A 13,268-nucleotide genomic window follows, 5' to 3' on the forward strand; every position below is an offset into this window, starting at 1 on the left:
TTCATTTATTATTGAGAGTTTTTGTAGGACTGGCCTTGTTTCTTCCTTAAACATTTAACAGGATTTACTAGTTAAGCTGTCCTGGATTTTCTTTATGAATTCGGTTCATTGACATAGAGCTATGAAGACTTTCTGTTTCTTCTTGAGTCAGTCCTGGTGATCTGTGTGTTTCAAGGAATCTGCCCGTTTCACTTAAGTTGTCAAAGTTGTTGGCATAAAGTTGTTGATAATATTTCCTTATTATCATTTTAATGCCTCTGGATTTGCATGGCTTTCCCTCTTTCATTTCTGAGCCTGGGATTCTTGAAAAAAAATGAAGCAGAACAAAACCCCAGTGTCTGTCCCCACACCCGCCCAGTTACATCAGAATCTCCTGGGATGTGAGGGAGGGTGTGGATGTGTGGTTTTGACAGCTGTTCAGGTAATTCTTGTGCAGCCAGAATTGAGAACCTTTGACGCAGAGGAAGGAGGGATAATCTTTACTTACTGGTGGTCTGGGCAGGCCTCCCAGAAGGGGGAGAAGGAGGATCTGAAAGAGCGGAGAAGGACACAGGGCCCTTGTCTTAACACAGGGTCTACATGGAGAACACCAGGCCAGTGGCCTTGATGGGGCTTTGAGTTTGGTGTGGGCCCTGGGTGGACCTGCAGGTGTGGAGGGCATTCTCTACATGCCAGATTTTGGAGCCAGTGAAAAATAGGAAGGAAAGCAGCTGGCCAGGAGACAAGGAATGCCAAGCCACATAGCCTAGACTTCCTTCTCTGCAGGGTTGGTGTTTGTTTTTAAGTGTGATTTACTGAGGGATAATTTGCATTCAGTCCTTAAGGAGATTGGCCCTGAATATTCATTGGAAGGACTGCCGCTGAAGCTCCAATACTTTGGCCACCTGATGAGAACAGGAAAAGACTTTGATGCTGGGAAAGACTGAGGGCAGGAGGAAAAGGGGATGACAGAGGATGAGATGGTTGGATGGCATCCCTGACTCAATGGACATGAATTTGAACCAACTCCAGGAGATGGTGAAGGATGGGGAAGCCTGGAGTGCTGCTGTCCTCGTGGTTGCAAAGAGTTGGACACGATGGAGCGACTGAACAACAGCAGTTTGTGTTCAGCAAAATGCACCCATTTTCATGTCCAGTTCTATGAGTTTTGAAACACAGTCATGTGACAATCACCAGATCGAGATAGAGAAAATCTCTGTAACTCCACAGATTTCCTTGTGTCCATCTGGAGTCAGATTCTTCCCCACCCCACCCACTCCCATCACCCACGAATCTGTTTTCCATCCTTAAAGACTTCTCCAGGATGACGTACAAGTGGAGTCACACAGTATGTGGCCTCTGGGTCCAGCTTCTTTCACCCTGCCTAATTTTGCAGGGGTTTGAGCAGTAACTGATGTGATCAGAACCATGGTGAACACTGACTCTGACACCTGATTTGTGAATCAGAAAGATGAGGATGAAGACAGAGAGGCCATTATGGGAAAGAGTGACAGCGATATTCATGGTGATCTTATTGTCAGTGACCTGCCACCAGCCTTCTATACCTGCCTCGTGGAGTTCTAACCACAGCCCTATCAGATTGGGGTAGTCCTTCTGTCTTTTACAGGTGAGGATGTTGAAAAAGGAGAAACCAAGGTGTGGTTTCCCAGCATGTGAATGCGGGGGCTGTGGCTTGAAGCCTGCAGGGAGGGGTACTTGCCAGACACAGCATCTGATGCACACACTGAGGGGTGGCCGTTGGTCGAGGTATTTAAAAAATGTTAAGGATGCCTGTACCCTCAGCCATTGCAGTTCATTGTCTGGAAATTTATGCTGAGGAATCATGGTTGCAAAGAAGCATTTATTAGAAAGGGTGTCAGGTGTTGATAAACAGAAAATCCAGATACCAGCTGAAAGCTGCTGACAGATGGTCAGAGATGAGGAGATACAGTTAGGCTAGCCAACCTCTAAAAATAATAGTATAAAATATGACTAATTTGATGTATCACATCAAGGACTAAGAGCTATTCCTAAACCGGGGCATACAGTGAGGACCCATTATTTGTCTAGAAAGCATTAGACAGACTGTGTCCAGAAGAGATGATCACGTGGTTCGTTGACAATGTGGTTTTTCTTTTCTCCTTGGTGCTTGTCTGCATGACTCCAGTTTTCTGCAGCAATAAAGGAAAAATAGAAAAATGGAAAAAACACAACTGTAGATCACACGCACACACACACACGTCATATGCCTTGAGAGTCTCACACACTTTTCATAGACCTGTTATACCTGCCTGGTTTAAAAAGCGGGTGGGAGCTCTTTTTGTTGTACTTTTAAATGGGAAGCATACGCTGGCCTGTCCAGATAGAGTGGGAGTAGATGCTTGAGTGAGAATGTGTGGCCGCCATGAGCCCTGCCCCAGGCGGGGGGCCCGCTGCCCTCCGTGCCCAGCTCAGCAAGAGCCTGCTCTGATGGACGGCCTGGGTTTGACCGGGAGTCAGCCTTGTGTTGTGTGTGTGTGTGTGTGTGTGTGTGTGTGGCCTCAGCAAGGCCTGACCGTTCATGAGTGGGGTCAGCAGCATCTGGGGCCTGTGGGATTACAAAATGAGGTGACAAGTGAAATATCCCTTCTTGGTTATCTTTGAACTGGGATGCTGATAGGTTTCAGTGTCATATTTAAAACCAAGCTTCAGAGAGGTTTCAGTCCTTATCTAATGTTGCTGAAAACATTTTATTAGAATATTAAAACTTAATGGCTGCTTTCGGACCCTGAAGGCAGCTCATAGTAAGACATGCATTTATTCTGTAAGGCAGTGAACCTGCTTATATTTGTGTACATACACACATATTTATGTATACATACACACACCTGCACTTAAAATCAAAGTTTTCTCCTGAGAGCACTCACCCCTAACTACATATGATACTCTCTGATATTTTGTTCAATTGCATCTTGTTAAAAACTGTGTTTGCACCCCCCAGATTGAAAAATACTGAACCCAGTTTTGTCATCTGGCCTTCTGTGTGACTGCATGGATACTTTAAACTTTTGGCGTTAAGCAAATGTGTGAGGACTTTGCATTGTCGTTTTATTTCCTGCATCAGCTACTGGCTGTGGTGCCCTCTCCTTTGGTTTCTCTAAGCCTGGCGCTGAGCACAGCCTGGAGCCTGGAGCAGAGGGGCGCCCCCCCAGCTGCCCTTCCCCAGTTGCCTGGGGAATGCATGCTCAAAGGCCATACATGGCAGGGGGAGGGGGGAGCCAGGAAACTGGGTCAAAGCAGAGCCCCTGAGCCTCGGAAGTGGATCACTGGTGCGGGTCTTTGAAACCTGAGGGACTGGCTTGGGTTTCAAATGTGGGCTCCCTTGGGCCTCCCTGGAGGCACAGCCCCCCCTCCTTTATGTTTATATCCTCTCCGCTTAGTGGACAGGACCACCAACGGAGCAGGGCTTGGTTTTCCTTGGCAACCCGAGAGGGGATGGGAACACGATTTTTAAAATAGATGCTGAGGGCCTGGAGAGCGGGCCCTGGGAGACGCAGATCCCCACGGGTCTGCAGTGATGGCTCTGTGGCGGCCTGAGCTGGTGGGCACAGACTTTCCGTCCTGGGTAGAGAGCCCCACTTAGAGTGAGTGGAAAGGGCAGACGTCCGCTTCGAAAACAAGTGAGACCCGGAACACACACGCTGTCTCGTCTCTTCCCGGGAGAGGATGCTGCGTGTGCACGTACCAGCTCTCTCCCAAGGCCTGGACTTCTGCTAAGATGTTTTGTGTCAGGACTGTTTTCAGGCCTTTTCTAGCATTTATGTTGCGGTCCCTAAAGACGGAAAAACTTTCCCCAAGCACAGCTCCTTTCATTAGCCACAGCAGCTGCCAGTGTCCCCAGCCTGCTGGCCGGGGGCGCGGGGAGCAGCGGTGTGGCTTCTGTTACCCAGAGTGATCTCCATGAGCTTGGCAGCGGCTGGTAGCGGCACCAGCTGAGGATGTCTGGGCACTTCGCAGAGCAGCCGGGAGCTTGTCCCAGCCTGGCCTGTGCTTCTCTTTGCTCTTTGTGCCATGCCTGTTTGCTCAGAGCTGAAGGGGGATGGGTCTGTTGAAGGAAACGTGCTCTTAGGGCTGTGGGGTCACGGTCATTTTCTGCCCAGGCGAGTGCCCTTGTGTGTTCCTGGGCCAGCCCTGGTGTCCTGAGGCATCTTCTCTCCAGGAGAGTGGCCCCAACAGCAGCAGCCGATGGACCAGGGCATGCATCCTCTGAATGCTGGGGCCAGGGCCAGCTTGTTGGGGTCGCGTCCCCCGGGAAAGGCCACCTGGCTTCAGGCTGACCTCTTCCATGGCCACCCACCACTGGCTGCTCGGCAATGGGTCCCCTCACCCAGCGCAGTGTGGCCTCTCTTCTTTTCCCATCTTGAAATGCAAGGGAAGATCACCCGCAAAAGAGCAGCAGCAGAAGGTCCCGCCTGCCCTTGCTTCTCTATCTTCATCTTCCCATTTGCCTTCTTCCTCCTCTGGTGAGACGTTTGCACTTTTACAGTAATGCACACGTGACCTTGCTTTGCTCACAAATGGAGCCCGACTGTGAGGTGCCCGGAGCACTAGCAGGCCCTTCTGGCACTCCGCCCCAAGGATGCTGTCCCCACTGAGCGCAGTGGAGGTGCATTCTGGCTGGGTTCGACTTGCGTACACTGGATCCTGCAGTGCACGTGTGGGTGTCCCTCAGCTCCTGTGAGTGGCCTTGGCCCCGCTGCATGCCCGGGGCTCTCTCCTCATCCCAGCTCTCCAGCATCCATCTGGGGTGCGCACCACAGTTCACGCACTCACTGTGCTGTTGACTTGGTTTCTGGCTTGGGCCATTGTGAATATGGCTTGTAAACATTCTTGTCCCTTTAGTCTCCATTGAGGACGCCGGGGGTCCTCGATTATCTGTAGTTCCACTTCCCAGGGCAGCTTGCCTCCATCTGTAACAGGGCTCCAGGAATTGGGGTCTCAGACTTAGCTCGCTGGCACTCCTGGCTCCAACTTGCTTCAAGCTCCTCCCCCACCAGGAGCTGCCCCCCGCCCCCCGGGAAGGGCTTTGGGCCTCCTTATCCACCCTTTGTTGCCATCTCGCCCCTTGGGGTCTCTCCAGCTGCACCCTGCTCCTTGCTCCCCCCTGCTTCCCCCCGCCTGGCGGGCCCAACAGGGCCTGGTGGAACAGTCCCTGGTCGTTCAAATGTGGTGGCTCTTCTCTGCTCTGCAGTTCGGTCCCGCTGCACCATACTCCGTCACTTAGCCGTGCTGCTCTTCACGCCCTCAGTGAGCAGGGGGCATGCCTGGCATGTCCCGGGCACCATGCGTGCAGCAGGGCATGGGGATGTGGAGGGAGAGCCCGTCGCACGTGGTACCTCCACGTGACCTGGGACGTGTGCTTGGAAGGGAAAGTTGGGGCTGGGTGTTGACCAGCAGGGACGGGCTCGAGGGGTCTAAGCCGGGAACTCTGAGCTGGAACTCAGAGACAGCAGGAAACAGCCAAAGCCGAGTGGGGACAGAAGCTGTGGCAGTTTAAACAAAGCACGTGGCTGTAAATGCATTGATACTGCTGTCACTGAGATGCTGTGTCTGCCCTCGCTTGTGACTGCCTGGATCTTGGAGCCCTGAGATGCTAAGTAAGGGGCTGATGGCCCTCGCGCTATGAGGAAGCCCGACCCCTGCAAGGCCACGTAGCACTGGGACTGCAGTGGACAGTACCGGTCTCTGCTCCCTCCTCGCCAGGCCCTGACTTGGGAGGGGAGTGGCCTTTACGTGATCTCAGACCTTGGCATCAGGACCCCCCAGCAGTGGCCTCAGGCTTTGAGATAAGTGGCCTGCTGGGGCCCGTCGCGACTCCCGGCCCAAGGACTGTTAAGCGTAGGGAAGTATCTTGGGCCACCAAGTCCAGGGTGGTTTGTTACATGCAGCAGTGGCTAGACCAGAGCGGTGGCTCCCCCAGAGGGTGGGTGGGGCCTTGGGGTGGAGTAGGAGTAGTCCAAGACACAGGTGCTGGGTGGGAGGGGAGTATGAATCATAACAGGTGCAGTAGTGGTAATTACCTGAGTTTTCATCCTGCACTTTTCATTGTCTGTGTAGCCGGGAGGCCTTCTGCCTTCTCCTTAAACTGACCATGAAGGAAACATGCTTACACCTCATCGAATCATGATGTACACGCTGTTTCCTAGGGTCGCCATAAGAAAACTTCACAAAATGAATGGCTTAGACAACAGATATTTATCCTTGCCCAGTTCTGGGGACCAGGAGCCCAAAATCAAAGTTTTGGCAGGGCCGTGCTCCTTCTGAAGGCTCTGGGATAGGACCCTTCCTGCCTCTTCCAGCTTCTCTTGTCTCCAGGTGTCCCTTGGCTTGTGGCCACATCCCTCCAGGACCTGCCTCCATCTTCACGTGGCCTTCTTTCTGGTGTCTCCCCTTCATGATGCTCTCACTAGGACCTTTGTCAGTGGATTTAGGGCCCATCCAGGTGACCTGGGATGATGGCATCTTAACTCTGTGATCTGAATGATATCTGCAAAGTCCCTTTTTCCAAATAACATCACTTCTCAAGCTCTGAGTGAATGTTCTTTGCTGCCTACCGTAGCACATGAACAGAGAAGGCAATGGCACCCCACTCCAGTGCTCTTGCCTGGAAAATCCCATGGACGGAGGAGCCTGGTGGGTTGCAGACCATGGGGTCGCGAAGAGTCGAAAACGACTGAGCGACTTCACTTTCATTTTTCACTTTCATGCATTGGAGAAGGAAATGGCAACCCACTCCAGTGTTCTTGCCTGGAAAATCCTAGGGACAGAAGAGCCTGGTGGGGTCTATGAGGTTGCACAGAGTCGGACACGACTGAAGCGACTTAGCAGCAGCAGCAGCAGCAGTGCATGAGAAGGCAAGAGAAGAACCGAGTGGGGCCGGGAGGAGGCGGGTGGCCCTGGTGGGGCAGGAACTGGCTTGGTGGCCAGCTGCAGGGAGCGGGGTGTGGGCTGGGGCTGGCAGGCATTCACCTTCTCCAGGATATAGTTCATCGAGGCTTTATCAGCAGGAAAATGGAAACCGCGGCCACTTTCTGACTTCGTGGGAAGTTATCGAAATGAGAGTGTGGTGGAAACTCACTGCTTTGTTAAATAATTTTGCATTGACTCAGAAGGGAAACAGGAAAGGGCCTTCTATCTTTTTATGTGAGTTTTTATCTCTGCTAGTGGGACCTTTCTTTTAAGTAGCTTTTCTACAAAAATACCCGTTGAATCTTTAGTGTGAACAGGAAGTCAGATATGCTGACTAACTTTTCCTTTATTTTAATGGCATTTCTATTGTTTTGAAAATGAAGAAAGAAAAAGAGTATAAGCTACCTCCTCGTGCCGAAGGTACTTCTCCTTCTCTGTGCTGGTTGCACACACACAACGTGCATGTACACACGTGCACACATACATAGGACATATATGTAGATGGTGGTTTCCCAAGGATGTGTTCACACCTTAGAAGATTTTACAACTTGCTTTTTTCACTTAGCACTAGACACGTGTGCTCCGCACTGCACTGTGAAGCCTTGCACGAGTGTGTGAGGGCTGTGTGCCTATGTCCCTCACCCCGTGGTGGAAATTTAGGTGTCTCTCTAGTCTGTCACATTCTTGACAGTTTTTCTTGGTGTACCCCAGTGAGTACTTATATAGGAGTCTATCCTCTGCAGAAGGGAATGGCAACCCACTCCAGTTTTCTTGCTTGGAGAATTCCATGAACAGAGGAGCCTGGTGGGCTACGGGCTATGGAGTCACAAAGAGTTGGACACGACTAAGTGACTTCACACACACACACACACACACACACACACACACACACACACACACACACACCACTGAGTATTTGTGTAGGAGTCTTAAAACCGAAATATTTGAGTCAGAGGGTGCATGTATTTTTAATTTTGACTGAAGTTGGCTGGGCTGTCTTCCAGGACATCATTGTGCCCCTTAAGCTCACAAGAGCCTTTCTTCTCCCTCACCCACCCAGAGCATTTCTGGTATGTTTAGCCCTGACCACTATGATCAAGAAAAGGGAAAGTCATGGGTCTCTGACCCCATCGCTTGTTTGTGGTTTATTGGTTGTTTGCGTTTTCTCCTTGAAACACCTGACCTTGGTCTTCACCTACTTTAATAGAAATTGAGTTGTTTTTATGTCACTGATTTTATTGATTTGGGGGAATTTCTTTCATTTCAGAGTATTCTGGGGGGATAAAAGCCTGTTTGAAAGCATTTTATCCATAAACTTTTTAGTAGTTACAGAGATCTGTGGGATCATCACCTGCTTTTTTGATTCATCCGGGGTATCCTGAGGGGTCCATGGAGAAGGAAATGGCAACCCACTCCAGTGTTCTTGCCTGAAGAATCCCAGGGATGGAGGAGCCTGGTGGGCTGCCATCTGTGGGGTCGCACAGAGTTGGACATGACTGAAGTGATTTAGCAGCAACAGCAGCAGAGGGATCCAAGCCTTTCATCTCCATTGCTGTGGGACAGGCATCAGTCAGCTTTGACTGTGCCAGCCTGGCCACCTGCCACGGGACAAACAGTGGCATCCATCACTGCTGCTGATCGACTGCCTCACTGTGTCTGGTTCTTGGCGACCCCATGGACTGTAACCCGCCAGGCTCCTCTATCTGTGAGATTCTCCAGGCAAGAATGCTGAGTGGGCTGCCATGCCCTCCTCCAGGGGATCTTCCCCACCTAGGGATTTGAATATGTGTTTCTTATCTCCTGCATTGCAGGCAGATTCTTTACCGCTGAGCCACCAGGGAAGCCAGGCGCCCGTTAATGGTGGGGCCCAAAAGAAATTAGTGATATTTGTAATTGGATGTGTGTGTGTGTGTGTGTGCATGCATGTATTCCTGAAAAATGGTGCACAGTAGAACTGGAGGACTGCATTCCAAAAGTGCTTCATGGATTTAGGAGTTCCTGCCCACTAGACGGCTTGTAGGACTAGTTTTCCATACATCATCTTGATTGTATTTTTAGCCAAATGGTAAAACTTACCCCCCACAACACACACGCCCCCATGCCTGTTGCTTCTCTGGAATAACAGTGCACAAGGGACAGTTCATCACAGTGTCATAAGTAATGTAGCATGTTTTCCTCGAAGGCAGTTATGTGCCCCAGCCAGATGCTGGGCTGTGTACCCTTGATGATTCACATACATGGCTTTCACTGGACCCTTCATAGGGTGCTGTGTGCTCATGGCGGGGGCTCTTCTCTCCATTGTAGGGTTCTGCTCCAGAGTGGGGTGGCCCAGGCTGGGTGGTATCTCAGAAGCTGTGTTCCTGATTGTATCAGTCAGGGTTTTCCAGGGAAACAGAACCAGTGGGATGGGGGGGGTGGAGGGGTTATTTTCAAGACTTGGTCACGTGACTGGGGAGGCTGGCAGGTCTGAAACCTGCAAGGTGAGCTGGAGACTCAAGTTGCCTGGAAGCAGAATTCGTCTTTCTTAGGGGGAGATCAGTACTTTTTCTACCAAGGCCATCAACATATTGGATGAGGCCCACCCACATTATGGAGAGTTATCTGCTTTACTCAGGGCTTCACTGGTGACTCAGACAGTACAGAATCTGCTTGCAATGCAGGAGACCCAGGTTCACTCCCTGGGTCGGGAAGATCCCATGGAGGAGGGAATGGCAACCCACTCCAGTGTTCTTTCCTGGTGAATTCCATGGACAGGAGCCTGGGGGCAGCTGCAGTCTATGGGGTTGCAAAGAATCGGACAGAACTAACACTTTCACTTTCACTTTTCTGCTTTACTCAAAGTCTGCCAACTTAAATGGTGATGTTATTCAAAACATTCCTTCACAGAAGCCTCTAGAATAGTTTGATCATTTATCTGGGCACGGTGGCCCAGCCAAGTTGACATGTAAAATTAATCATCCTGATCAACACCCCGAGCACCTCAACCCCGTGCTGGGTTAGGTGTGTGAGCTTGTTTAGAATGTATAAGGAGGAGGGGTGACCTGCTCTGCATGCAGACAGGGCTTGTGTCTCATCTCCAGAGGCCATGGGGCCTGGCACCAGTGTGGAGGAAGGTGACATTTCTTGTATTCTGATGGCGTGGGGAGCATGGCTCTGGCCTTGTGTGGGCTGAGCCCCATGCTGGATAACTTGTGGCCTCGTTGGGATTGCTCCTTCATTCCAGCACCTCTGTCCCCACACTTAGGGCTGAGTGAGCCCCTCAGTGCCTCTGGGGTTGATGCTTGCGTCCTCTTTCTATGAAATGCTTCATTTCCTGGCATGGACACGGTGGAAGTATTTATTAACTGAAAGGCTCGGTACTCCACATCCTGATATTTTCTTTTGCTGGCAGAAACCTTTGTTCAGCTCATGGTCTGGCCATCCTGTTCTGCCCTCCATGTCGCTGAAGTTGACCTGTCCGCCTGGCATGCTCTTATCAAGGCTCTTGGGCCGTCCTGTTAATTGGACAATAAATAATCACAGTGAGACAGAAGAAAAGCACAGCGGTGTCCTGGGGCAGGCTTGGCCTAGTCCTCAGGTTTACATGGCCTTGGAAGTGACTTGCTTGGTGGATAAGGGGAGGGAGGCGGACAGGAGCACTGCAGGGGTCCCTTAATGAAGGCAGGTGGCTCTTTTTAGTTTCCATTAGGTGTGGTGTTTGAGGCTAGTGAATGAATGAATGGGAGAGTGGGCTGTTCCCAGAGGTTGGAAGGGATTAGGGTGACAGGTGGGTGCCCGAGGGGCACTCGTGCCAGGCCTGAGACCCAGGGTCAGGAGGCAGTTGTTCAGTTGCTCAGTTGTGTCCAGCTCTTTGTGACCCCATGGACTGCAGCATGCCAGGCTTCCCTGTCCTTCATCATCTCCCAGAGCTTGCTCAGACTCGTGTCCATTGAGTCATTGATGCCATCCAGCCATCTTGTCCTTTGTCATCCCCTTCTCCTCCTGCCCTCAATGTTTACCAGCATCAGGGTCTTTTCCCATGAGTCGACTCCTCACATCAGGTGGCCAAAGTGTTGGAGCTTCAGTTTCAGCATCAGTCCTTCCAGTGAATATTCACAGTTGATTTCCTCTAGGATTGACTAATTTGATTTCCTTGCAGTCCAAGGGACTCTCAAGAGTCTTCTCCAACACTTACACTTCAAAAGCATTAATTCTTCGGGGCTCAGCCTTCTTTATGGTCCAACTCTCACATCTGTACATGCAGCAGGAGGGAATGTCAGTTCTGAGCCTGGCATTGGCGTGTCTGGTGCCTTCCCAGCCTCTGAGGCTCAGAGAGGGACATCACTAGGATTTTGGGGACCCGCAGCCTCTCCTTGTTTCTGGATGTGTGGGGCTCAGTGCACCGCCCCTAGACCTCCGAAGCTGCCAAAAAAGCCCTCTGGTCTCGTTATTTCTTAGTAGAGCATAGTCTGCCTGGCAGCCAGGGGCATGCCTGAGGGTGTGACTGCTCTGAGTTCAGGGGCCAGCAGGGCTATTGTGGTGCCCCGAGGCTGACCCTCTCCCATCTGGGAGGTCAGCTGGGGTGCTGGAGAGCTGGCGCTGGAGACGCCCTGTGACAAAAGCGAGGGCCAGAGCTGTGCCGCAGTTCCAGCCCCTACCCTGTCCCCACTCCCAGGCTCCAAAGCACCAGCTGCTTGTTTTGAAAGCTGCCGGGAGCCAACACACGAGACTCTACCCCTAAAAAGGCCATAGGGGAGAAAACCTGACGGGCAAGGCGAATCAGGTTTTCAGGGGTTTTCGAAAAGGCCAGCTCATGAGATCCCACCCATGACAAGGTCATGAGGAGAAAGCCTGACAGGCAAGGCAGATCAGGTTTTCAGGGATTTCGGAAAGCTGCCCCTGGCTCTCACCTTAAAGATATCTGTCTTTCTGATGCCTGCCTTAATGGACTACTCCCTAATTTCTCTGACACAGGCAGGAAGGCCTTCCCCGATCTCTTCCCAAATAAGAATCAATTTAGAATTTTAATCAATAAGCTTCCCAGATGGTGGTATTTTATGAAATTATTTAGGGTGAAAGGAGTGTTTTAATTTAAACTCCTTTGCTGGTAGTTTGTTAGCCAAACGCATTTATGCCCTTGGTACTAATATGCATGATTGCTTATAATATCCTAATCATAAAATAGCATAAAAAAACCTGATTATATAAAAGCCCTAATAGATATAGAGCCCTTTTAAGGGGTAAAGGAGTCCTATTAGAAAACATAAGAAAATTATTCTATAGGTGGTTATTGGGTTGTGATTTACTTGTTGTGTTTTTGTTTGCTGTATTTTTGCCTTTAATGTGCTAAGGTTGTGTTATAAAAACCATTGTTAATATAGTTAAAGATCTAGAAAAATAAGAACTTAGCCCTAGTGTGGTAACAATGAGATGGTTGTTAATTGTCAGCCAGGAGTACTAGGCAGAAGCTGCCTCACTGAAGCCACAGAGTCTGTATGGGGTAAACTTCTTAGATAAACGCAACTGACAACTTTTGCAAAAAGATTAATTTTTGTATTAATAAGAATATAATTCTACTCTGTACTACTTCCCTATGACCCTGTTACCTTTCAGTTAAGGTCACCATAAAAACAGAAAATAGGTTTACAATCACCTGACCTGCAAAAGTGTTGATAGGCCCCAAGGCCAGAAGATAATGTACAAGACCCTCATAAACAAAGAAGTATGCAGAAAACACCCTGGTTTCGTGAAGGACAAGCTGACGTAATGTTAAACTATCTTCCCCTTAGAAATGTACTAACTTAGGGTATAAAAGCTATGGTAAAAAATAAAGCATTGCCAGACTCTTCCAGATTCTCTGCACCCCCGTCTGGTCACACACTCACACTCTCTCTCTCTCTCTCTCTCCCTCGCAGACTTGGCCCTATCAAGGCTAGTCTCACGTCTCTCTCTCTCGCCAACGCTATTCATCCTGAGGGTACCCCCTGGATACTGCTGAGGCTGGACCCCGGCAGAAAGCACCTTCTGGAACTTCCTTGGGTGGCCCAGTGGGGTGTCTGGAGTCTCCACACCTGGGACCCCCGTGGGCTCCCCCAGTGATGGCCCTGAGACCAGATTGCTGTCTTAACACACTTGCAGAAAGGATAGCCAGGAGGAATGTGTGTGTGTGTGTGTGTGTGTGTGTGTGTGTGTGTGTGTGTGTGTGTGTGTGTATGTGTATGTATGCGTGCACGCACACATGCTCAGTCCAGTCTGACTCTTTGCTACTGCATGACTGTAGCCCACTAGCCCACCAGGTTCCTCTGTCCATGGGATTTTCCAGGCAAGAATACTGGAGTGGGTTGTCATTTCCTCCTCCAGGG

At 50.4% G+C, this 13,268-nt stretch overlaps 1 protein-coding gene across 2 annotated transcripts in view; it reads left to right on the forward strand.

Moving 5' to 3' along the window:
- The window catches only part of SEMA4D (semaphorin 4D), a 135,488-nt gene that overhangs the window by 11,848 nt on the left and 110,372 nt on the right, over positions 1–13,268 (forward strand). The window lies entirely within an intron of this gene.

This window comes from Muntiacus reevesi, chromosome 10 (assembly GCF_963930625.1).
Source record: "Muntiacus reevesi chromosome 10, mMunRee1.1, whole genome shotgun sequence".
Taxonomy (NCBI): Eukaryota; Metazoa; Chordata; class Mammalia; order Artiodactyla; family Cervidae; genus Muntiacus; species Muntiacus reevesi.